The sequence below is a fragment of the Thalassophryne amazonica genome, chromosome 4 (genome assembly GCF_902500255.1).
Source record: "Thalassophryne amazonica chromosome 4, fThaAma1.1, whole genome shotgun sequence".
Lineage (NCBI taxonomy): Eukaryota > Metazoa > Chordata > Actinopteri > Batrachoidiformes > Batrachoididae > Thalassophryne > Thalassophryne amazonica.
In genome coordinates this window covers 94,427,731-94,455,024 of record NC_047106.1, presented here as the reverse complement: position 1 = coordinate 94,455,024, position 27,294 = coordinate 94,427,731, and the positions used below count along the sequence as shown (strand labels likewise).

General features: G+C 49.4%; 1 long non-coding RNA gene across 1 annotated transcript; it reads left to right on the top strand.

Moving 5' to 3' along the window:
* The first annotated feature begins 136 nt into the window (after window positions 1-136).
* Window positions 137-14,476, top strand: LOC117509236. The gene is made up of 4 exons (XR_004560325.1): window positions 137-150; window positions 8,633-8,639; window positions 11,431-11,436; window positions 14,328-14,476. It is a non-coding gene; the product is annotated as an uncharacterized LOC117509236 (long non-coding RNA).
* Window positions 14,477-27,294: the final 12,818 nt, after the last annotated feature.

Sequence of the window (27,294 nt, the reverse complement as noted above, 5' to 3'; positions counted from 1 at the left end):
ACTCATCAACTGTAACAGCGGTCACCGATCATCTGCAGTTCATCCCGGATAAAAGCAGGATGACACCTCCACCACGTCGCCGAGATATCGTTCTTCTAAGGAGGTAATATTCTCTGCCGTACTAAAGGAATTATAACTTACGTGTGCTCTGTTAGCAGCCGTTGTCCTGTGGTGCCTTGTCAGCTGATTGGTGGTTTGTGAGAGTGCCAACGTCTTCGCCTCTCACTCTTTACAGATAAGTGCTTAAACAGGAGCTGCACGAGTGTGTGATTTGAGGTGGAGGTGGAATTCCCACCGTTGTTGTTACTGGGTGTACATACACCCACACTTGACTGTCTTTGCTCTTCGCCAGCAGTACCAGATCTGACACGCGGAGACGGTGGCCACCTGGGGGACTCGGGACCTGGCGGCTCCAGTATCCTTCTGGTTCGGTGGCGGAGGAAATCGTGTGGTTCCGGTTCTTCTCTAGACGGACGTCTCCTATCGTCGAGCCTGCCCACACGACACCTTTATCCATTGACTTTGTATCATTCTATAATCTGCTGTGTATGGTTGTGGCATTCACAACAGTAAAGTGTTCAAATATGACTCCTTCTATTGTCCGTTCATTTGCGCCCCCTGTTGTGGGTCCGTGTCACTACACTTTCACAACAATACTCTGATTGCCTGACATTGCTGGATCTTAATACTTTTCTAGCCCTTCATCAACTTAAGAAATCTTCCTTTAATGCCTCAACATGTAAAATCTTTGTAACAGTGTTGAACTTTTCACCTGTGTCCAACTCTTACATTTTGTGCCACTGCCCTACTCACCTTGACTGAAAAGGACCTGAGCACATTTTCTTGTGATCTAAAGCATTCGTCCAAGTGTTGTTTTAAATGTATTTTTAAATTTCTTTTTTTTGTAGGTTCATCTATAGCTTTCACATGCTGTGACATCACCAAACTCTGATGGTGATGGTCCAATACTGGCCAGAATTACTGGATCAGATATAGACAAAATATGAATAAAAAACAAACAAAACAAAAATAAATATCCAATGTGAGTCTTCTGTTAAACATCTCATCATGTAGGCTATGCATGTTTTCCTTAGAATAGAATAGAATTTTGTTGTGTGGGCCACCGAAGAGGAGGTACTGCTGGCCCACTACCAGAGGGCGCCCTGCCTGTTGGCGGGTTTCAGGCACCAGAGGGCGCAGTGGCCTGGTTGAATCACCAGGGGCACCTGAGCTGTCAGCTGTCATCCATCACCTCATCACACCATTCCATGAAAGCCTAGGAGAGACACCATAACTCTGCCGATTTATCAGCTTACCTTACAGGTAAACTTCTCAGCCGTTATTGTGCCGTACGCACATGTTTTTGCTTCTGAATTCTTTGCAGTCGTAACCTTGTGTATACTTGCAGCTTGGAGCTGGTTTTGTGGAAGTTTGGAGGAGCTGGCATTTCCACTCCTCAATTTCTTAAGTATTACATTAGGCACTGCACATATTCAGTTTTCCTGCTCTCTGGGAGTGGAGGATTTACTCTCAGGAAGGAACTGTGTTTTTGCTAACTGTTTGCTGGGTGTACACACACCCACCATTAACCTTGGTTGTTCCTGCCAGCAGTACCGGATCTGACAGCTGGAGTGGTGGCCACCTGGGGATTCAGGGCTTGGCGGCTCCAATGTGTTGCAGGTCTCCGTTGGCGGTGGAACTTCATGGGTCCCGGCTCTTCTCTGGATAGGCGTCTCCTACCCTCGGGCCTGCCCACGCATCACCGTTTTTGGATTGACAGTCTAAAGCATATTTGGTTATTTGTGCACTTTTGCAAAATAAATTGTATTTATTTGGGAAATCTGTTGACCGTTCATTTACGCCCCCTGGCGTGGGTCTGTGCATTCACTTTCCCCAACAGGATAACTCGGCCACGTCATGGACTCCAAGGGGCGTTTACCACCGAGTGAACAACCAATGGCGATGCAAGGTGCGCAGGCTCCAGCAGGAGGTGTAATGGGTGAGTTGCAGCAGATTCTCACCAACCTCACTGCTCGGTTGGATTTAGTGACCGAACAGAATATACTTCTCAATCGTAGGATGGAGGCTCTCACCGCTCAGGTGGAGGCACGCGCACCAGGCACGGCTGCAGCCTCTCCTCCTGCGGACCTGTTGCAAAATAAAGAAGACACACCTCAGTCAGTCAGAGCTGCGTGTCATCAGAGCGAGCTGCAAAAAGTTTGTACCTGAGTTTTCAGAGGTGGTGTTTGTAGTTGCCATCTGCCACGCCGGTGTTTGCCAACCCGGACAGTGGGAATACCACCTCAACCGGCAACTTAGCCCCGCGACTGGACAGCAACAACGTCCGAGGCCCGCCCAACGTGGTGAATTCACTGAGGCCGCGCGCTGCATCATTAGAGCCGCGCGTCACGAGTGCCGCTTCCCCGAGGCCTCGTGCAGCCACCGCGGATCCATCAGCGCGGATCCATCAGCGCGGAAACACCGAGGCCGCGCGGCACCAGCGCAGTGCAGATCCATCCCGGTGACAAACAACGCAGGCTGTTAACATCGGCGATCGACAAGCTGCTCATAAGCCGACCATGGGGCCTAAGAAGGTTCTGACAGCGGAGGAAGGTGACGATATTAAAAAATCTCTGGACTTTCTATCAGAGGAGATTTCTGTTGTGAAGCAGCAACAGAAATCAATTATGGATCTGGTGGAGGAGGTGAAGGCATTACGGCTCCAGAATGCCGAGAAAGACCGGCATCTGGTGCAGCTGGAAAATAGAGTGGCTGAATTGGAGCAGTACACCAGAATTAACGACGTCATCATCACAGGTCTTCATATCAAACCACGGTCGTACGCACGGGCGGTAACAGATGAGAGCGGAGGGGAGCCCAGTGAACAGGAGGTCAGCTCTGTGGAAAAACAGGTTGCTGATTTCCTCCTATCTAAAGGTATAGAATTGGATTTAAATAACATTGAAGCGTGCCACCCTCTGCCCCGGAGAAATGACGGTGATAAACGAACCGTCATCATGAGATTCATCAACAGAAAACACAAAACAGCACTGTTAAAACAAGGAAGAAAACTGAAAGGGACAAACGTATTCATCAATGAACATCTCACCAAACGGAATGCCGACATCGCCAGGAAAGCACGCTTCTTGAAGAAACAGGGAAAAATCCAGCACACATGGACTTCAAACTGTAAAATATTCATCAAACTGAACAGATCACCAGAACAAGCAAAAGTCATGGCAATAAGGAACATCGAGGAGCTGGACAAATATGAACAATAGTGTTTCTTAAAGCGAGGATCTGGACAAATATGACCAATAAGGTATTAGGACATAAACACATCACAACACCATGACACAGACCAGAGGAACCTATTCATCTACTACCTATTCATCTACATCTGGAGACAAGAAGGATATAACTCAAAGGATTGCTGATCATGGAAAAGTAGAACTGAGAACATTTAAATACACAGACCACAATGTACTGGACTTGGAGCATGATATAGACCCGGACAATAATTTCTTCTCAAATATCAATGACAGTTGTTGCTATTATACAGATTAACAGTTTAATCTGATCATTAAAACGGATAACAAATTATCAATAATCCATTTCAACAGCAGAAGTCTATATGCAAACTTTAACAACATTAAAGAATATTTAAGTCAGTTTAAAAAAATATTAACATAATTGCTATATCAGAAAACATGGATCAATGAAGATAAGGAATGGATTTTGAACTGGATGGATATGAATTTAATTGTGTAAACAGAAAAAATAAGAGTGGAGGAGGAGTGGCTGTGTATTGGATAAGAACATGGATTATAAAATAGTAGACAATATGACAACTGTGATTGATAACTTATTAGAATGTATAACTATTGAAATATGTGAAGAAAAAAGCAAAAATGTATTAGTCAGCTGTATATATAGAGCACCAGGATCTAGTATTGAAACATTCACTGACTGTATGGGAAAAATGTTATCAAAAACTAATCAAAAAACTGTGTTCATTTGTGGTGACTTAAATATTGATCTGCTCAATCCAATAAGCATAAAATAACAGATGAATTTATCAGTATAATGTACAGTATGAGTTTATATCCAAAAATCACCAGGCCAAGCAGAATTACATCCCATAGTGCTACCTTAATTGATAATATATCAGCAATGATATTGAGAATAACACTGTGAGTGGATTATTAATCAATGACATTAGTGATCATCTACCAGTTTTCATCGTTTATAATAGAAACCATCGGCGGAATCAGCCAGAGGAGAAAATAAAATACAGGCGAGTGCGGACAGAGGAAAACATGAACACACTAAAGAAGGATTTACAGGAGCAAAACTGGGAAAAAGGTATACAGTGAAAGTGATGTTGATAGTGCATATGAAACTTTTTTACAAATATTTACATCATTATATGATAAAAATTGTCCAATTAAACAAGACTACAGAAAACAAAAAATCCAAGCTCGACCATGGATGAGAAAGGGTTACGAAATGCATGTAATAAGAAAAATACACTGTATAGAGAATTCATAAAACTAAAGACTAAAGAGGCAGAAAATAGATATAAGAAATACAAAAATAGATTAACTAATATTATACGGGTATGTAGGAAGGAATATTATAGTAACATATTATATAATAACAAAAACAATATTAAAGGAATATGGGATATATTAAATAGCATTATCAAAAATGGTAATAAAAAACAGAGTTACCCTCAGTATTTCATTGATAATAATGTCAAGAAGGAAAATAAGGATGAGGTAGTCAACGGTTTTAATAATTTTTTTGTAAATATTGGACCAAGCTTGGCAGAAAAAATTCCCGATTCCCAACCTGAGGATTGGGATAATAATCTCATAGAAAGAAATCCCTGTTCAATGTTCCTCACAGCAGTGGATGGAAATGAAATTATAGACATTGTGAATAATTGTAAATATAAACATCTACCGATTTAAATGAAATTGATATGGTGGTGGTAAAACAGGTCATTGAATGGATTGTAGAACCATTAACATACATCTGTAACTATCATTTCAAACCGGTAAATTTCCCAATCAAATGAAAATAGCTAAGGTTGTGCCGCTGTATAAGACTGGGGATAGACACCACTTCACAAATTCTAGACCTGTTCTTTGCTTCCACAATTTTCCAAATTATTAGAAAAGTTATTCAATAATAGATTAGACAAATTCATAAATAAACATAAATTACTTACTGATAGTCAATATGGATTCAGAGCACATAGTTCAACATCACTTGCATTAATAGAATCAGTTGAGGAGATTACAAACGCCATAGACCACAAATTACATTCAGTTGGAATATTTATAGACCTTAAAAAGGCTTTTGATACAGTTAATCATGACATATTAATCAATAAACTTGAACAGTATGGGATTAGGGGGTTGGTGTTGCACTGGGTGAGAAGCTACTTAAGTAACAGAAAACGTTTGTGAAGTTGGGGGAATATACATCATGCTTGGACAATGCTTGTGGCGTCCCACAGGGGTCAGTATTGGGTCCAAAACTGTTTCTAATTTATATAAATGATATGTCAATGTTTCCAAAATATTAAAATTAGTATTATTTGCAGATGACACAAGCATTTTTTGTTCAGGGGGGGATTTGCAGGAGTTACTGAGGAGGATCAGTATAGAATGGGAAATTGAAATATGGTTTGACAGAAACAAATTATCATTAAACTTAAGTAAAACAAAATACATGTTATTTGGCTATTGTAATACAGACATACAGGTTCAGTTACAAGTCGAGGGGGTAGATATTGAAAGGGTACATGAAAATAAGTTTCTGGGGGTGATAATAGATGATAAGATAAACTGGAAGACTCATATAAAACATATACAAAGTAACTGTCAAGAAGCATTTCAGTTCTAAACAAAGCGAAACATATTCTGGACCACAACTCACTCCGCATTCTTTACTGCTCACTGGTTTTACCATATTTACAGTACTGTGCAGAGGTATGGGGTAATACTTATAAGGTACAACACAATCACTATCAGTAATGCAGAAAATAGCTATAGAATTATTCATAATACTGGCTATAGAGATCATACAAATCCACTATTTTTACAATCCAAATTCTTAAAATTCACAGACTTGGTTCATTTTCAAACAGTACAAATTGTGTATAAAGCAATAAACAATTTACTTCCAGCAAATATTAAAAATATGTTTTTTAACAGATCAGGGGATTACAGTCTGAGGGGGAAATTTAATTTAAAAGCATCAGTGGGCACGAACAACATTAAAAGGTTTCTGTATTTCTGTCTGTGGGGTGAGGATGTGGAACAGATTGGGAGTGGGGCTCAAGCAATGTCCAAGCATGAACCAGTTCAAACAGCGGTACAAAAATATGTTTTTTTTCTGGGTATAGGGAGGAGGAAGGGTAATGAGGGTTAGGGTGTTTTTGTTTTTTGCTTCGGCTTGTAAATATATAGTATTTGTATGTAAGTAGGTATGTGTAGGTGTATATTTAGTTTGTGTATATATATGTGTATATATGTATATGTGTATATATGTGTAGTATATGTGTATGTATGTTGATGTGTGTATGTATATATATATGTGTATGTATATGTATATATATATATATTGATATCGGTTTAGGTGTGTAGGAATTTATGTGTATATGTGGCAAAGGGTATTACTGGTTGTGGGGAAGAAGGGGTAGGGATAAATAAGCTGATGCTTCACCCTACCCCTTTTCGGACATGTTGGGTACACAGTAGGAACTTTTTTGTTGTTGTCTTTACTGATCTATCTTGTAATTGTTGTTGTATCAAATGTTCGAAATAAACAGTTTTCATTCATTCATAAACAGTTTTCATTCATTCATTCATTCATTCATTCAAGAAAATCCAGTGGTCGTTCAACGGACCCCCCCCCCCCCCCCCATCACCTGAATCTTACATTAGCCCCCCGGAACCGTACAGGGGTTGTGTCGAGACGTGCGCAGATTTCTTAATGCAGTGCTCACTCGTCTTTTCACAACGCCCCGTGATGTATGCGTCAGACCACAGCCGGGTGACTTATGTCATGAATTTGCTTCGAGACGAGGCATGCGCCTGGGCTACGGCGCTCTGGGAGCAGGACTCACAGCTCCTTTCGACCTATACTGGGTGGGGATTTAACCCTTACTGCCCCAGCACTAATCGAGACGGGGTCAGAAGGGAACCTACTGGACAGTAGGTGGGCTAAGGAGGTAGGGCTCCCTCTGGTGGCCGTTCCTTCACCATTAAAGGTGCGGGCACTAGATGGCACTCTTCTTCCAGAAATCACACAGCAGACACACCCCTTAACCTTGGTTGTCTCTGGTAACCACAGGGAGGAGATTGTGTTTTATGTGACACCTTCTACCTCCAGAATTATTTTGGGTTTTCCATGGATGGTGAAGCACAATCCCCGGATTGATTGGCTGTCTGGGGTTGTGGCTCAGTGGAGCGAAACCTGCCACCGGGAGTGTTTAAGATCCTCGGTGCCACCCGGTGATGCTGTTAAAGAGGAGGTTCGAGTCCCCCCCAATCTCACGACGGTGCCGACTGAGTATCATGATCTTGCTGATGTTTTCAGCAAAGATCTGGCTCTCACTGTGCCCCGCACCACCACGTATGATTGTGCCATTGATTTGGTCCAGGCGCTGAGTACCTGTCCAGCAGGCTGTACAATCTCTCACGTCCTGAGAGCGAATCAATGGAGACCTACATCCGGGACTATTTAGCTGCCGGGCTAATCCGAAATTCTTCATCCCCGTTGGTGCAGGTTTCTTTTTTGTGGGCAAGGAAGGACAGCGGACTCCGTCCATGCATTGATGATAGAGGGCTGAACGAGATCATGGTTCGCAACCGATACCCATTACCTCTATTGGATTCAGTGTTCACGCCCCTGCATGGAGCCAAATATTTACAAAATTGGATCTCAGAAACGCTTATCCCTGGTTCGGATCCGGAAGGGAGATGATGGAAGACGGCATTTAACACCCCCTTAGGTCACTTTGAGTACCTGGTCCTGCCGTTCGGCCTCACCAACGCCCCCACGACATTCCAAGCATTGGTTAATGAGTTCTGCGGGATTTCCTGCACTGATTCGTCTTCGTATATCTAGACGATATCCTCATCTTCTCTCCGGACTCTGAGACCCATGTTAAGAATGTCCGTCAGGTCCTGCAGCGGTTTGTTGGAGAACCGGGCTGTTGTGAATGGCGAGAAGTGCGAGTTCCACCGCACTTCTTTGTCCCTTCCTGGGGTTCATTATCTCCTCCAACTCCGTCGCAACCCGATCCGTCCAAGCTAGCGGCAAAGAGAGATTGGCCTAACTGGTAAATCGTAGGAAGCTGTAACAGTTCCTAGGGTTTGTCAATTTTTACAGGAGGTTCATTAAGGGCTATAGTCAAGTTGTTGGTCCCCCTTACTGCCCGACCTCCACAAAGTCCCCTTCACCTGGTCGGATTGGTGCGAAGCCTCGTTTAGGGAGTTGAAACACGGTTGTCGACTGCGCCACTTCTGGTGCAGCCCGATCCTAACCACAGTTTATTGTTGAAGTGGATTCCTCTGACTCAGGGATAGGAGCCGTGCTGTCCCAGAGCAGGGAGTCCGATAGTGTTCTCCCCCTTGTGCCTATTTCTCCCGCAGGTTGACCCCTGCTGAGTGGAACTATGACGTTGGCAACCGGGAACTCCTGGCGGTGAAAGAGGCCCTTGAGGAGTGGCGACATCTGTTGGAGGGAGGCTGTGGTCCCATTTGTGGTTCTTACTGATCATCGGAACCTGGAATACATCCAGACCGCTAAGCGTAACCCCAGGCAAGCCCGTTGGTCACTCTTCTTCGGACGTTTCAATTTCAGGATCACCTATCGCCCTGGGACCAAAAACCTGAGGTCTGATGCACTGTCCCAGGTGCACGAAGAGGAGATTGAACGAGGCTGTCGTATCCACCTGATACCATCCTACCAGAGTCCACTATCGTCGCCGCCGTCACGTGGGATGTGGAGGAAGTGGTCAGGGAGGCCCTGACGCGACATCCGGATCCCGGAGGTGGACCACCAAATAGGCTGTACGTCCACCAGACGCTCGGACTGCCATATTGGACTTCTGTCATGGTTCCAAACTCTCCTGCCACCCAGGGGTGCGAAGAACCGTGGCAGTGGTCCGGCAGTGGTTCTGGTGGCCGTCGGTTGAAGCAACACCCGGGATTACGTCTGGGCCTGTACCACCTGTGCCAGGGGCAAGGCAGTCACCACCGGAAAAGAGGACTCCTCCAGCCGCTATCTGTACCTCGTCGCCCCTGGTCCCACATCGGCCTGGACTTTGTCACGGGCCTCCCTGCGTCCCAGGGAATGACCACCATCTTGACGACCAGTGGACCAGTTTTCCAAGGCGGCCCACTTCGTGGCCCTTCCGAAGCTCCCGACAGCCCAGGAGACTGCAGACCTCCTGGTGCACCACGTCATGCGTCTGCATGCACAGACATCGTCTCGGACAGTGTTCCCCAGTTCTCCCTCCGAAGTCTGGTGGAGTTTCTGTAGGGAGCTGGGGGCCACGGTGAGCCTGTCGTCCGGGTACCACCCCCAGACTAATGGCCAAGCAGAGCGGGCTAAACCAGATCTGGAACAGGCCTTGAGGGTGTGTTACCTCTGTGCACCCGACGGCCTGGAGTCAACATCTGGCCTGGATCGAGTATGCCCACAACAGTCAGATCTCGTCAGCTACCAGCCGCTCCCCCTTTGAGGTCTGTTTGGGGTACCAGCTCCCATTGTTTCCTGCCATGGAGGGAGAGGTCGAGGGCCCTCGGTCTAGTCCCACCTCAGGAGATGCTGTCGGTGTGGAAAACAGTCCGCTCTGCTCTCCTGAAAAGCCCAGATGCGGGCAAACGACTATGCAGATCGCCGATGATCCCCGGCCCCAGCTTACCAGGCCGGGCAGGAGGTTTGGCTATCCAGTGAAGCTCAAACTCCCTGCTTCACTGCGGATACATCCGGTGTTTCGAGTGTCAAAACTCAAACCATACCACACCTCGGACCTCTGCACCCCCGGACCGGCGCCACCTCCTGCCTGCATCATCGACGGCGAGCCAGCATGGACCGTACGGAAGCTCCTCAATGTTTGTCGGAGGGGTCGGGGGTACTGTATATGGTGGACTGGGAGGGATACAGACCTGAAGAACGCTCCTGGGTGAAGAGGAGCTTCATCTTGGATCCCGCCCTCCTGGTGGACTTCTACCAGCGACACCCCGACAGCCGGGTCGGGTGCCAGGGGGCGCCCATTGAGGGGGGGGTCCTGTTATGTGGGCCCGCCGAAGAGGAGGTACTGATGGCCCACCACCAGAGGGCTCCCTGCCTGTTGGCAGGTTTTAGGCACCAGAGGGCGCAGTGGCCTGGTTGAATCACCAGGAGCACCTGAGCTGTCAGCTGTCATCCATCACCTCATCACACCATTCCATAAAAGCCTGGGAGAGACACCATAACTCTGCCGAGTTTATCAGCTTACCTTACAGGTAAACTTCTCAGCCGTTATTGTGCCGTACGCACATGTATTTGCTTCTGAACTCTTTGCAGGTGTAAACCTTGTGTATACTTGCAGCTTGGAGCTGGTGTCGTGGAAGTTTGGAGGAGCTGGCGTTTCCACTCCTCAATTTCCTAAGTATTACATTAGGCACTGCACGTACTCAGTTTTCTTGCTGTCTGGGAGTGCAGGATTTACCCTCAGGAAGGAACTGTGTTTTTGCTGACTGTTTGCTGGGTGTACACACACTCACCATTAACCTGTGTTTGTTCCTGCCAGCAGTACCGGATCTGACAGCTGGAGTGGTGGCCACCTGGGGATTCAGGACTTGGCGGCTCCGGTGTGTTGCAGATCCTCCGTTGGCGGTGGAACTTTGTGGGTCCCGGCTCTTCTCTGGATAGGCGTCTCCTACCCTCGGTCTGCCCACACGTCACCGTTTTTGGATTAACAGTCTAAGCATATTTGGTTATTTGTGCACTTTTGCAAAATAAATTGTATTTATTTGGGAAATCTATGAGGTCTGTCCAAAAAGTATCAGACCTTTTTATTTTTTGCAAAAAACCATATGGATTTGAATCACGTGTGATTGCATCAGCCAGCTTGAACCTTCGTGCGCATGTGTGACTTTTTTCACGCCTGTCGGTTGTGTCATTCGCCTGTGAGCAGGCTTTGTGTGAGCAGTGGTCCACCCCTCTCATCGGATTTTTATTGCGAATAATGTCGGAACGATTTGGAGCAGTCGTGTGAGTATCCAAGAATTGTGCATGATCTGGACATGCCCCAACATGTCCTGTGAGGCTTCATCACGGCGTTGCTTTGTGCCATGCGGCTCCGCCGCAACGTGCGGAGTTCCTCTGCTCCTCTTTCCATGACAAAAACTCCTGTAACAGTGGAATGTGCTGTTCATTCTAAACTGGTCGCTGTCTTGATCCGGTATGTCGTCTGACTAGCACAGGAATTGCGGAAGATGTGGACATCAGCACTTTTTCAGCACATTGAGACAGACGTGCGGGGGAATCTTTTATTACAGAGATTAGAGCATGCCATAGGTATTAAAGGCACTGCGCTGCGGTGGTTTGAATCATATTTGTCTAATAGATTACAATTTGTTCATGTACATGGGGAATCTTCTTCACAGACTAGGGTTAATTATGGAGTTCCACAAGGTTCTGTGCTAGGACCAATTTTATTCACTTTATACATGCTTCCCTTAGGTAGTATTATTAGAACGGTATTGCTTAAATTTTCATTGTTACCAGATGATACCAGCTTTATCTATCCATGAATCCAGAGGACACACACCAATTAGCTAAACTGCAGGATTGTCTTACAGACATAAAGACATGGATGACCTCTAATTTCCTGCTTTTAAACTCAGATAAAACTGAAGTTATTTTACTTGGCCCCCACAAATCTTAGAAACATGGTGTCTAACCAGATCCTTACTCTGGATGGCATTGCCCTGGCCTCTAGTAATACTGTGAGAAATCTTGGAGTCATTTTTTGATCAGGATATGTCATTCAAAGCGCATATTAAACAAATATGTAGGACTGCTTTTTGCATTACGCAATATCTCTAAAATTAGAAAGGTCTTGTCTCAGAGTGATGCTGAAAAACTAATTCATGCATTTGTTTCCTCTAGGCTGGACTATTGTAATTCATTATTATCAGGTTGTCCTAAAAGTTCCCTGAAAGCCTTCAGTTAATTGAAAATGCTGCAGCTAGAGTACTGACAGGGACTAGAAGGAGAGAGCATATCTCACCCATATTGGCCTCTCTTCATTGGCTTCCTGTTAATTCTAGAATAGAATTTAAAATTCTTCTTCTTACTTATAAGGTTTTGAATAATCAGGTCCCATCTTATCTAGGGACCTCGTAGTACCATATCACCCCAATAGAGCGCTTCGCTCTCAGACTGCAGGCTTACTTGTAGTTCCTAGGGTTGTAAGAGTAGAATGGAGGCAGAGCCTTCAGCTTTCAGCTCCTCTCCTGTGGAACCAGCTCCCAATCCAGATCAGGGAGACAGACACCCTCTCTACTTTTAGATTAGGCTTAAAACTTTCCTTTTTGCTAAAGCTTATAGTTAGGGCTGGATCGGTGACCCTGAACCATCCCTTAGTTATGCTGCTATAGACGTAGACTGCTGGGGGGTTCCCATGATGCACTGTTTCTTTCTCTTTTTGCTCTGTATGCACCACTCTGCATTTAATCATTAGTGATCGATCTCTGCTCCCCTCCACAGCATGTCTTTTTCCTGGTTCTCTCCCTCAGCCCCAACCAGTCCCAGCAGAAGACTGCCCCTCCCTGAGCCTGGTTCTGCTGGAGGTTTCTTCCTGTTAAAAGGGAGTTTTTCCTTCCCACTGTAGCCAAGTGCTTGCTCACAGGGGGTCGTTTTGACCGTTGGGGTTTTACATAATTATTGTATGGCCTTGCCTTACAATATAAAGCACCTTGGGGCAACTGTTTGTTGTGATTTGGCGCTATATAAAAAAAAAATGATTGATTGATTGATCGCGGCGGAGCCGCATGGCTCAAAGCAAAGCTGTGATGAAGCCTCTCAGGACATGTTGGGGGATGTCCAGCTCATGCACAATTTCTCGGATACTCACACGACTGAAAAGCAACCGGAAGTCATCTGAAAGCCACCTGAAAGCCGTCCTGTGAGACCAACACGGAGGTGGTTTTGTCCCGCACCATGAGCGGCACGGTGGCACAATCCTCCGCTTCTCTTTCCATGAAAAAAACTCCTGTAACAGTAGAATGTGCCGAAAAAGTGCTGATGTCCACGCCTTCTGCCTTTTTTGTGAAAGTCAGGCGATGTTCCAGATCAACAAAGCCTTCACGTTGGAAATGATCTGGTTGTTTCAGCGGAGTGTCAGCCTGTCGATCGGAGCTCGGAGCGCGCCGCGCTCTCAGACGCTGTGGGCGGTCTTTAAACACCGGCTGGAGTACTCCTTAATCTGTGTAATCCCCATAAAATCATCGCTGAAAGCCATCTAAATTTTCCGAATGGCGTCCAGCTGGAGGTCTCTCACAGTTTCGGAAAAAATTTGATGCAGCAAAGCTCCAAATCATTCAGGACATTTATTCGCAATAAAAATCCGACAAGAGGGTGGACCACTGCTCACACAAAGCCTGCTCACAGGCGAATGACACAACCGACAGGCCGTGAAAAAACTCACGCATGCGCACGAAGGTTCAAGCTTGGCTGATGCAATCACACGTGATTCAAATCCATATGGTTTTTGCAAAAAATAAAAAGGTCCTATACTTTTTGGACAGACCTCGTATGGACCGTTCATTTACGCCCCCTGGCGTGGGTCTGTGCATTCACTTTCCCCAACAGAATTTATTATTATCACTGTACATGACACCAGAAAAAAAAAAAATACTGTGCATGACAATGAAATAAAAAAATCTCTTAAAAGCACAATTAAAATAAATAAATAAAATTAATAAATAACCCTAAAAAATTCTACATAAAACCTAGTTAAAAACACTCAATTGCAATCATAAAATGGCAGGACCAGCATCATTCAGTGCACAAATAGCTCTTCCCACAAAGCTATTTTTAAGTCTGTTTGTTCTGGCCTTAAGTGAGACAACAACTTGTATACAGTTCCTCTAATGAAGGCAAGAGACAACCAGTGATCTTCTGGGCTGTGGTAACAACCCTCTGGAGAGCTTTCCTGTCTGTCACTGTGCAGCTGGAAAACCACACACACAGACAGTAGGTCAAATGGCTCTCTATGGAGCAACGACAGGACACCAGCAGTCTGTGGCCAGATGGTTATTCCTGAGAACCCTCAGGAAATAGAGTCTCTGCTGTCCTTTCTTGATGGTAAGCCATAGTGTTTGTGCTCCAAGTCAGGTCGTCTCTCAAATACACGCCCAGAAAACGATATTCAGAGACCCACTCCACACAGTCCCCATCGAGGACCATGACTGGATGACTGTTGTTCCCCCTTCTATAGTCCACACCACCATCTTCTTTGTCTTTGAGGTGTTGAGGATCAAATTGTTCTCCCTACACCAGACTGACAACCACTGCACCTCCTCTCTATAAGCAGACTCATCCTCACCAGAAATGAGTCCCACCACAGTAGTGTCATCAGCAAACTTAATGATATTGTTGCAGGAGTGAGAGGGGGTGGCAGTCCTAGGTGTAGCAGGATGTAGAGCAAAGGACTCAGCAAGCAGCCCTGAGGGGAGCCTGTCCTGAGGCTAATGGCCGAGAGATGTGAGGGCCAACTCTCACCCTCCTAGAGCGGTCTGTGAGAAGTCCAAGATCCACCGGCAATGGAGTGGGGACACCCACCAGGTCCAACAACTAATCACCAGTCTGCTTGGAATGATGGTATTAAATGCTGAGCTAAAGTCCACAAAGAGCAGCCTCACATAGCTTCCCCTGCTTGCTCCAGATGGGACAGAGCAGCATATAGACCCATAATGATGGCATCCTCCGTGGACCTGCTTGCACGATAAGCAAACTGGTGAGGGTCAAACCCAGGGGGAAGGCAGGAGGTTGTAGGCCCGGACTAACTTTTCGAAGCACTTCATAATAATCCGAGTTAGTGCCATCAGGCGATAGTCATTCAGATCACTGATCCTGGTCTTCTTAGGGAGGGGGACAAGGACAATAATAGAGGACTTCAGGCAGGGGGGGACCACAGCCTGACTCAGGGACTGGTTGAAAATGTTTGTAAACACACCAGCTAACTGAGCTGCACATTCCCTCAACACCCGTCCTGAGATGCCGTCCGGACCCGCAGCTTTCCTTGAATTCACCCCCCTCAACACCTGCCTCATCTCCTGTTCCTCTAGTGTGAGGGCGTGGCTGTTGAGGGCAGGTGAGGGGACGATGACTGTCTCTGATAACTGCACCTCAAAACGGGCAAAGAAGCATTTGAGGTTCTCTGCCAGTGAGGCAGAGAACCTCAATAGCTTCTTTGCCCTGTTGGCATCACTGTAGTCTGCCAACAGGGTGCTGGGTCAGTGGTTCGTGATGTGCTGAACACCCTGCCACACCCGCCAAGAGTCCTGACTCTGGAAGCAGTCCTCTATTCGCCTCCTATAAGCTGTCTTGGCACATCTGATCCCCTTCTTCAGGTTGGCTCTGGCGGCGCTGTACAGCTCCCCATTACCACAGCTGAAGGCGGAGTTCCACTCCTGGAGCAGGTTCTGCACCTCACGAGTCATCCAAGGCTTCGTGTTGGGATAAACACGGATGTACTTATCCACAGTGACCATGTCGGTGCAGAACCTGATATATCCCAAGACAGCTGCTGTATACTGCTCCAAGTCCTCATGTTCAAAAACAGACTAGTTTGTGGACTTGAAGCAGTCCTGGACTTGTTGAATAGCACCATCAGTCGAGATTTTAACAGTTCTGGATATAACAGAAGCACTTGTCCTGAGGGGGATGTATGCTAGCCTCACAAGCAGGGACATGTGATCTGACTGGCCAAGGTGCGGATGGATGAGTGGAGCCAGGTCTCAGTGAGAAGCAGCATACAGCACTCCCTCACGAGTCTGTTCTTACACACAAGCATCCTCAGCTCATCCATCTTATTCGCCAGTGATCTCACGTTAGAAAGAAAAACACTGGGGAGCGGCGGTCTATACGGCCGTTTTCTGTAGCCTCACCAGGACTTCAGCTCGACAGCCGCGTTTGGCGGCTCTGGTGTGTTGCAGGTCTCCGTTGGTGGTGGAACTTCGTGGGTTCCGGCTGTCCTCTGGATAGGCGTCTCCTACCCTCGGGCCTGCCCACGCGTCACCTTTTTGATTACTGATTGACTGAAGCATATTTGGTTTTGTTTGCACATTTGCATAATAAATTGTCATTTATTTTGACTTCCTATTGGCCGTTCATTTACGCCCCCTGGCGTGGGTCCGTGTACTTCACTTTCCCAACAGGATAACTCGGCCATGTCATGGACTCCGAGGGGCATTCACCACCAATTGAACAGCCAATGGAGATGCAAGGTGCGCAGGCTCCACCAGGAGGTGCGTTGGGTGAGCTGCATCACATTCTCACCAACCGCACTGCTCGGTTGGATCTATTAACTGAGCAGGACATTCACCTCAGCCGTAGGATGGAGGCTCTCACCGCTCAGGTGGAGACGCGCGCATCAGGCGCGGCTGCAGCCACTACTCCTGTGGACTTGTCGCTAAACACAGAAAATCCAGTGGTCGTTCAAAGGTCTCCCCCCCGTCACCCGAAGCTTACATAAGTCCCCCGGAACCATACGGGGGTTGTGTCAAAACGTGCGTGGACTTCTTGATGCAGTGCGCGCTCGTTTTTTCGCAACGCCCCGTGATGTACGCATCAGACCACAGCCGGGCGGCTTATGTAATTAATTTGCTTTGGGGAAAGGCACGCGCCTGGGCTACGGCACTCTGGGAGCAGGACTCACGGCTCCTTTCGACATATACTGGGTTTATCAGGGAATTTCGACAGGTGTTCGATCATCCCAATAGAGGCGAGTCCACTTCAAATATACTGCTGTCAATGAGACAGGGATGCCGGAGTGCAGCTGATTACGCAATAGACTTCCGTGTTGCGGCAGCAAGGGCACTCCGCACCGCCTTTGTAAACGGGCTGTCTCCGGCCCTAAAGGAGCATCTGGTGGCTAAGGATCAGCCGCGGGATTTAGTTGGGCTTATTGATCTGGTTATTCGCTTAGACAATCGGTTAGAGGAATTTAAGCGGGAGCGAGACGAAGGGCATGGCCGGGTGAGCGCTGTCCCTCTCCCAACCAGATCAGAGTTAGTGCCGTCCTCTCCCCGCTCCAAAGCCAGGGCTCTCCGCATTACACCAGCTCCCCCTGCTGATGTTTCTATGAAAACAAGCAGGGCAAAAGTGACAAAAAAGGAAAAGCAAAGGAGACTGACACATGGAGAGTGTGTTTACTGCGGCTCGAATGAGCATGCATAGAATAAGGGGCCCCAGGCGGTTAAACAACAAGGCTCAACCTTAGAGACTGGGCTAAGAGTGAGTCATACTAACCATACAGGTGTCCCACGCAAATGCGCACGACTCCCAGTCACAATCCTCTGTGGGGATTTAACCCTTACTGCTCCAGCACTGATCGACACGGGGTCGGAAGGGAACCTACTGGACAGTAGGTGGGCTAAGGAGGTAGGGCTCCCTCTGGTAGCCGTTCCTTCACCAGTGAAGGTGCGGGCACTAGATGGCACCCTACTACCAGAACTCACACACCAGACACAGCCTTTAACTTTCGTTGTCTCTGGAAATCACAAGGAGGAGATTGTGTTCTTTGTAACACCTTCTACCTCCAGGATTATTTTGGAATTTCCATGGATGGTTAAGCACAATCCCCGGATTGATTGGCCGTCTGGGGTTGTGGCTCAATGGAGCGAAACCTGCCATCGGGAGTGTTTAAGATCCTCGGTGCCACCCGGCGATGAAGTTAAAGAGGAGGTCAGAGTCCCCCCCAATCTTACGGAGGTGCCGGCTGAGTATCATGACCTTGCTGATGTCTTCAGCAAGGATCTGGCACTCACCCTGCTCCCGCATCAACTGTATGATTGTGCCATTGATTTGGTTCCAGGCGCTGAGTACCCGTCCAGCAGACTGTTCAACCTCTCACGTCCTGAACGCGAATCAATGGAGACCTACATCCGGGACTCATTAGCTGCCGGGCTAATCCGAAATTCTTCATCCCCGTTAGGTGCAGGTTTCTTTTTTGTGGGCAAGAAGGACGGCGGTCTCCATCCATGCATTGATTATAGAGGGCTGAACGAGATCACGGTTCGCAACCGATACCCATTACCTCTATTGGATTCAGTGTTCACGCCTCTGCATGGAGCCAAAATATTCACAAAACTGGATCTTAGAAATGCTTATCATCTGGTTCGGATATGGAAGGGAGACGAGGGGAAGATGGCATTTAACACCCCCTTAGGTCACTTTGAGTACCTGGTCATGCCGTTCGGCCTCACCAACGCCCCCGCGACGTTCCAAGCTTTGGTTAACGATGTTCTGCGGGATTTCCTGCACCGATTTGTCTTCGTATATCTAGACGATATCCTCATCTTCTCCCCGGACTGTGAGACTCATGTTAGGCATGTCTGTCAGGTCCTGCAGCGGTTATTGGAGAACTGGCTGTTTGTGAAGGCCGAGAAGTGTGAGTTCCACCGCACTTCTTTGTCCTTCCTGGGGTTTATCATCTCCTCCAACTCCGTCACACCCGATCCGGCTAATGTAGTGGCGGAGAGAGATTGGCCCCAACCGGTAAATCGTAGGAAGCTGCAACACTTCCTAGGGTTCGCCAATTTTTGCAGGAGGTTCATTAAGGGCTATAGTCAGGTACTCGGTCCCCTTACAGCCCTGACCTCCACAAAAGTCCCCTTCACCTGGTCGGATCGGTGCGAAGCCGCATTTTGGGAGTTGAAACACCGGTTTTCGACTTCACCACTTCTGGTGCAGCCCGATCCTAACCACCAGTTCATTGTTGAAGTGGATGCCTCTGACTCAGGGATAGGAACCATGCTGTCCAGAGCAGGGAGTCCAATAGTGTTCTCCACCCTTCTGCTTACTTCTCCCGCAGGTCAACCCCCGCTGAATGGAACTATGACGTTGGCAATTGGGAACTCCTGGCGGTGAAAGAGGCCTTCGAGGAGTGGAGACATCTGTTGGAGGGAGCTGTGGTCCCATTTGTGGTTCTCACTGACCATCAGAACCTGGAATACATCCAGACCGCTAAGCGTCTGAACCCCAGACAAGCCTGATGGTCACTGTTTTTCGGACGCTTCAACTTTAAGATCACCTATCGCCCTGGGAACAAGAACATCCGGTCTGACGCCCTGTCCCGGGTGCATGAAGAGGAAGTTGGAGCAAGGCTGTTGGACCCACCGGACACCATCATACCGGAATCCACTATCATCACAGCCCTCATGTGGGATGTGGAGGGAGTGGTCAGGGAGGCCCTGACGCAACACCCAGATCCTGGAGGTGGTCCTCCCAACAGGCTGTACGTCCCACCAGATGCTCGGACTGCGGTATTGGACTTCTGTCATGGTTCCAAGCTCTCCTGCCATCCAGGGGTGCGAAGAACCGTGGCAGTGGTCCGGCAGCGGTTCTGGTGGGCGTCAGTCGAAGCCGACACTAGGGACTACATCCGGGCATGTACCATCTGCGCCAGGGGCAAGGTTACACACCAGCCGGAGAAGGGTCCCACATAGGAGTGGACTTTTGTCACGGGTCTCCCTGCGTCCCAGGGTAAGACTGTCATCATAACGATAGTGGACCGGTTCTCCAAGTCGGCCCACTTCGTGGCCCTCCTGAAGCTCCTGACTGCCCAGGAGACTGCAGTCCTCCTGGTCTACCACGTCGTGCATATGCATGGTATCCCGACGGACATAGTGTCAGATCGTGGTCCTCAGTTCTCCTCGCAGGTCTGGAGGAGCTTCTGTAAGGAGCTGGGGGCCATGGTGAGCGTGTCGTCCGGGTACCACCCTCAAACAAACGGTCAAGCAGAGCGGCTAACCAGGACCTAGAACAAGCCTTAAGGTGTGTCACATCTGCGCACCCGACGGCCTGGAGTCAACACCTGGCCTGGATCGAGTACACACACAACAGCCAAGTGTCGTCCTCTACCAGCCTCTCCCCGTTCGAGGTGTGCTTGGGGTATCAACCCCCGTTATTTCCAGCTGTCAAGGGAGAGGTCGAGGTGCCCTTAGTCCAGGCCCACCTCAGCAGATGCTGTCGGGTGTGGAAGAAAGCCCGCTTTGCTCTCCTGAAGGCCCGGACGCGTGCTAAGGACCATGCAGACCGCCGACGAGCCCTGGCCCCAGCTTATCACACCGGGCAGGAGGTTTGGCTATCCAATAAAACATCCCCATTCAGACCGACTCACCAAAGCTCACCGACCGTTACATTGGACCGTTTAAGATCGTCAAAGTGATCAGCCCCGCTGCAGTGAAGCTTCAACTCCCGGCTTCACTGCAGATTCACCCAGTTTTTCACGTCTCCAAAATCAAACTGTATCACACATCTGACCTCTGCACCCCCGGACCGGCGCCGCCTCCTGCCCGCATCATCGACGGCGAACTGGCGTGGACTGTCAGAAACCTCTTGGATGTATGTCGGAGGGGTCAGGGGTACCAGTACCTGGTAGACTGGGAGGGTTATGGCCCAGAAGAACACTCCAGGGTAAAGAGGAGCTTCATTTTGGATCCCGCCCTCCTGGCGGATTTCTACATGGAACACCCCGACAAGCAGGGTCGGGTGCCAGGAGGTGCCCGTTGAGGGGGGGGGTGGGGGTCCTGTTGTTTGGGCCGCCGAAGAGGAGGTACTGCTGGCCCACCACCAGATGGCGCCCTGCCATGCTGGCACCTTTTGCCCTGCAGAGGGCGCTCGTACCGGTTGGATCCTCCAGGTGCACCCTTTTGGCTGTCAGCTGCCAGTCATTATTCATCACCACATCCATAAGAACCTGGGAGAGACACCATAACTCTGCCGAGTTATCAGCTTACCACGCAGGTAAACTTTCTCAGCCATTTTGTGCCGTTCGTACATTCATTGTTTCTGAAGTCTTTGCAGTTGTGACTTATACTTGCAGCTTGTAGCCGAGTTTGTGGAAGTTGGAGGAGTTGGCGTCTCCACTCCTCACTTCTGACTTACTAAGTATAACAATTGACACTGCACGTCCTCCAGTTTTTCCTCTGCACTCTGGGAGTATCTGGATTTATTCCTACAAGAGGATTACTGTGAGTTGCTGACTGTTTGCTGGGTGTTCACTCACCCACCCTTAACCTGTTTTTGTTCCTGCCAACAGTACCGGGTCTGACAGCCATGAGCGGCGGCCACCTGGGGGAATCAGGACTTGGCGGCTCTGGTGTGTTGCAGGTCTCCGTTGGTGGTGGAACTTTGTGGGTTCCGGCTCTCCTCTGGATAGGTGCCCCTCGGGCCTGCCCACGCGTCACCTTTTTGATTACTGACTGACTGAAGCATATTTGGTTTTGTTTGCACATTTGCATAATAAATTGTCATTTATTTTGACTTCCTATTGGCCGTTCATTTACGCCCCCTGGTGTGGGTCCATGTACTTCACTTTCCCAACATATCTGTGGTGCAAATTTGGTGAGATACCGTGAAGTAGATTTGACTCAACCCTTCTCAATTATCAATTCTCAATTTTATTTGTGAAGAGGGACAACGTAAAATAATGAACATTTTCTTTTTAAAAGAAATAACAATAAAATCATAAATGTACACAATTGCAGCCATAGGCTGATTTCAGTCCCCCTGCCAGATGGTACAGGCAAATTCCTATAGTTGTAAAATAAAAAACACATAATAAAATCATATTAAACACAGTGTACTCTGCAAAGCTGCTACAACTGATTGTGGCACATTCCCAGCCCTTTACACAATGTCCAAGTTTCACATAATATCAAACACTAATAACTGAGGGCAGGTTTGAGTAGACGTCAACCATCCCTTCAGATGTTTTATAAAAGTACTAAAAGTGGAGCATTCCCTAACAATGGATGGTACGGTATTCCAGAAATCACCACCCTTGACAGATAAGAGCCATCTGGCCAAAGGTGGTGCGTCTACATGGGATGACACAGTCGCACCATTAAGAGCCTATATAAAAGCCAAAACAAAGAGAAAGCCTATATAAAGAGAAATCTTGATCCAGAATCTGGATCCAGATCACTTCCAAAATTCAGTGGAGTCTTCCATGTCCTAATATCTATCTGTGGTGCAAATGTGGTGAGAATCCGTGATGGAGTTTTGACGTAATCCTTCAAAGACTATGTAAACACTCTAAAAACTCAAGGTAGTGTTGTGTGGGCCGCTGAAGAGGAGGTACTGCTGGCCCACCACCACCAGAGGGCACCCTGCCTGGAGTGCAGGCTCCAGGCACCAGAGGGCGCTGCCGCCTCACAGGAGCAGCCGGGGTGACAGCTGTCACTTATCACCTATGACAGCTGTCACCAATCATCTGCTCTTCAGTGGTATATCAGCAAGATGACATCTCCACCTCTTTGCCGAGATATCGCTCTACCGAGGCGGTAATATACTCAGCCGACTGTGTTGTCTTCCTGACAGGAATACCTGTTGCTTTGTGTGTTGGATAGCAGATATTTTGTTTTTTTTTTCCGACGAGAGGTGGAGGTGGTTTTCCCACCATACGTGTTGCTGGGTGCAAACGCACCCACATCTAACTGTTTTTGTTCCTCGCCAGCAGTACCAGATCCGACAAGCGGAGGCAGTGGCCACCTGGGAGTTCGGGACTTGGCGGCTCCAGTATTCCCGGGGTTCGGTGGCGGAGGAAATCGTGTGGTTCCGGTTCTGCTTTGGACAGACGTCTCTTATCTTCGAGCCTGCCCACGTGACACATTTTGTGAATTGACTTCTTATCTATTATTGTAATTCGCCGTGTTTGTTGTGCTTATTCACAACAGTAAAGTGTTGTTATTTGACTTCCTCCATTGTCCGTTCATTTGCGCCCCCTGTTGTGGGTCCGTGTTCCTACACTTTCACAACAGGATATCTCGGCCAACGTCATGGACCCCGAGGGGCGTCAACCGGCTGTTGAACGGCCAATGGAAGAGCAGGGTGCACAGGCGTCTGCAGGAGGTATGATCGGTGAGTTGCAGCGAATCCTCACCGCTTTTACGGCTCGGTTGGATCTGATGACCGAGCAGAACGTCCTCCTTAACCACAGGGTGGAGGCTCTCGCCGCGCAGGTGGAAGCGCGCCCTCTGGGTGCTGCTGCGGCTCCCCCTCCTGTCGATCCTGTTCGCAACAGTGACGTTCCACAGGTCGTTCAACGACCCCTCCCACCTTCCCCTGAAGCATACATAAGCCCTCCAGAGCCGTACGGGGGTTGTGTGGAGACGTGCGCGGACTTTCTTATGCAGTGTTCGATCGTCTTCGCACAACGTCCCGTCATGTACGCGACTGATGCTAGTAAGATAGCTTATGTGATTAATCTGCTTCGCGGTGAGGCACGCGCTTGGGCTACAGCGCTCTGGGAGCAAAATTCACGGCTCCTTCAGACATATGATGGGTTTGTGAGGGAATTCAGAACAGTGTTCGATCACCCAAATAGAGGAGAGACCGCTTCAGCCGTGCTGCTGTCAATGAGACAGGGGCGCCGGAGCGCAGCTGCTTATGCAGTCGACTTCCGCATCGTGGCTGCGAGGTCCGGCTGGAATAGCACTGCCCTCCGTGCCGCCTTCGTAAACGGACTGTCATTGGTCCTGAAGGAGCACCTGGTGGCTAAGGATGAACCGCGGGATTTAGACGGGCTTATTGATCTTGCTATACGATTAGACAATCGGTTAGAAGAACGCCGTCGGAAACGAGACGAAGGGCGTGGCCGGGCACGCGCCGTCCCTCTCCCTTCCGGTTCCGACCGAGTTCCGCCCTCCCCACGCTTCACGGCCTCTACGCTCCGTGTGGTTACAGCTCCCCCTGCTGATGAAGCTATGGACACGAGCAGGGCCACATTTAGGCCACCAGATAGACAGAGGAGGCTGGTCCGCGGAGCGTGCTTTGTTTGTGGCTCAATAGAGCATCAAGTGAGGGACTGCCCCGAACGGTTAAACACCAACGCCCGCCCCTAGAAACTGGGCCAGGGGTGGGCCAAGACATTCACGTGGGACATACCCATATTGCCACACGACTCCCAGTTACAATCCTTTATGAGGATTTAACCCTTCAGGCCCCAGCACTGGTGGACACGGGCTCTGAAGGGAATCTGCTAGACAGCAGATGGGCCAGGGAGGCAGGGCTCCCTCTGGTGGTGCTTACTTCACCTGTGCAGGTGCGGGCACTAGATGGCTCCCTACTCCCTCTAATCACACATAAGACACCACCAGTAACTCTGGTGGTGTCAGGGAACCACCGGGAGGAGATCGAGTTTTTTGTGACTCCTGCCACGTCCCGTGTGATTCTCGGGTTCCCCTGGATGTTAAAACACAATCCCCGGATCGATTGGCCGTCTGGGGTAGTGGTTCAGTGGAGCGAGACCTGCCATCGGGTATGTTTAGGTTCCTCGGTTCCTCCCGGTTTCCAGGCTAGGGAGGAGGTCAGAGTCCCGCCCAATCTTGGGATGGTGCCGGTGGAGTACCACGACCTTGTGGATGTGTTCAGTAAGGACCTGGCGCTCACCCTTCCCCCGCACCATCCGTACGATTGTGCCATTGATTTGGTTCCAGGCGTTGAGTTCCCGTCCAGCAGGCTGTACAACCTCTCATGACCTGAGCGCGAATCAATGGAGACCTACATCCGGGACTCGTTAGCTGCCGGGTTGATCCGGAATTCCACCTCCCCGATGGGTGCAGGTTTCTTTTTTGTGGGAAAAAAAGATGGCGGACTTCGTCCATGCATTGATTACAGGGGGCTGAACGAAATCATGGTTCGTAACCGATACCCGTTGCCCTTGTTGGATTCAGTGTTCACGCCCCTGCATGGACCCCAAATATTCACTAAGCTAGATCTTAGAAATGCATATCACCTGGTTCGGATCCGGAAGGGAGACGAGTGAAGACGGCATTTAACACCCCCTTAGGTCACTTTGAGTACCTGGTCATGTCGTTCGGCCTCACCAACGCACCCGCAACGTTCCAAGCATTAGTTAATGATGTCTTGTGGGATTTCCTGCACCGATCCGTCTTCGTATATCTAGACGATATACTCATCTTTTCTCCGGATCCTGAGACCCATGTCCGGCATGTACGTCAGGACCTGCAGCGGTTGTTGGAGAACCGGCTGTTTGTGAAGGGCGAGAAGTGTGAGTTTCACCGCACTTCTTTGTCATTCCTGGGGTTTATCATCTCCCCCAACTCCGTCGCTCCTGATCCGGCCAAGGTTGCGGCGGTGAGAGAATGGCCCCAACCTACCAGCCGTAGGAAGCTGCAACAGTTCCTCGGCTTTGCAAATTTCTACAGGAGGTTCATTAAGGGCTACAGTCAGGTAGTTAGCCCCCTGACAGCCCTGACCTCGCCAAAAGTCCCCTTCACCTGGTCGGATCTGTGCAATGCCGCGTTCAAGGAGTTGAAACGGCGCTTCTCGTCTGCACCCGTTCTGGTGCAGCCCGATCCTAGTCGCCAGTTTGTGGTTGAAGTGGACGCCTCGGACTCAGGGATAGGAGCTGTGCTTTCCCAGAGCGGAGAGACCGATAAGGTCCTTCACCCGTGTGCCTATTTTTCACGCAGGTTGACCCCGGCCGAACGGAACTATGACGTCGGCAATCGAGAACTCCTTGCGGTGAAAGAGGCTCTTGAAGAGTGGAGACATCTGTTGGAGGGAACGTCCGTGCCATTCACGGTTTTCACTGACCACCGGAACCTGGAGTATATCAGGACCGCCAAGCGGCTGAACCCCAGGCAAGCCCGCTGGTCACTGTTCTTCTGCCGTTTTGACTTCCGGATCACCTACCGCCCCGGGACCAAAAACCAGAGATCGGATGCCTTGTCCCGGGTGCATGAAGACGAAGTCAAAACGGAGTTGTCGGATCCACCGGAACCCATCATCCCGGAGTCCGCTATCGTGGCCACCCTCACCTGGGACGTAGAGAAAACCGTCCGGGAGGCCCTGGCATGGAGCCCGGACCCCGGAACTGGGCCGAAGAACAAACTTTACGTCCCACCAGAGGCCAGGGCTGCAGTCCTGGACTTCTTTCACGGCTCCAAGTTCTCCTGTCATCCGGGGGTGCGAAGAACCATGGCAGTTGTCCAGCAGCGCTTCTGGTGGGCGTCCCTGGAGGCCGACGTCCGGGATTATATCCAGGCCTGCACCACCTGCGCCAGGGGCAAGGCTGACCACCGCAGAGCATCGGGACTGCTCCAGCCGCTGCCTGTGCCTCATCGCCCCTGGTCCCACATCGGCCTGGATTTTGTCACGGGCCTTCTGCCGTCCCAGGGCAACACCACCATCCTCACGATAGTGGACCGATTCTCCAAGGCGGCCCACTTCGTGGCCCTCCCGAAGCTCCCGACTGCCCAGGAGACAGCGGACCTCCTGGTCCACCACGTCGTCCGGCTGCATGGGATTCCAACAGACATCGTCTCCGATCGCGGTCCCCAGTTCTCCTTGCAAGTCTGGAGGAGCTTCTGCCGGGAATTGGGGGCCACGGTGAGTCTCTCGTCCGGGTATCATCCTGAGACCAACGGGTAAGCAGAACGGGCCAATCAGGAGGTGGAACAGACCCTGCGCTGCGTGACAGCCGCGCACCCGGCGGCCTGGAGTACCCATTTGGCCTGGATCGAGTATGCCCATAACAGCCAGGTGTCTTCAGCCACCGGCCTCTCCCCTTTTGAGGTGTGTCTGGGGTACCAGCCCCCGTTGTTTCCGGTGGTTGAGGAAGAGGTCGGTGTGCCCTCGGTCCAGGCCCACCTGCGGAAGTGCCGTCGGGTGTGGCGTGCCACCCGTTCTGCTTTGCTAAAGGCAGACCGTCGGCGGACCCCGGCCCCTGCGTATCGGCCAGGGCAGGAGGTGTGGTTGTCAACAAAGGACATTCCCCTCCAAGTGGACTCCCCTAAACTGCAGGATCGTTACATCGGTCCCTTCACGATCCTCAAGGTCATCAGTCCAGCTGCAGTGAGGCTTCAGCTTCCGGCCTCACTGCGGATCCATCCTGTTTTCCATGTGTCCCGGATAAAGCTGCATCACACCTCACCCCTCTGTACTCCGGGTCCGGCACCGCCTCCTGCCCGGATCATCGATGGCGAGCCGGCTTGGACTATGCGCCGGCTCTTGGATGTCCGT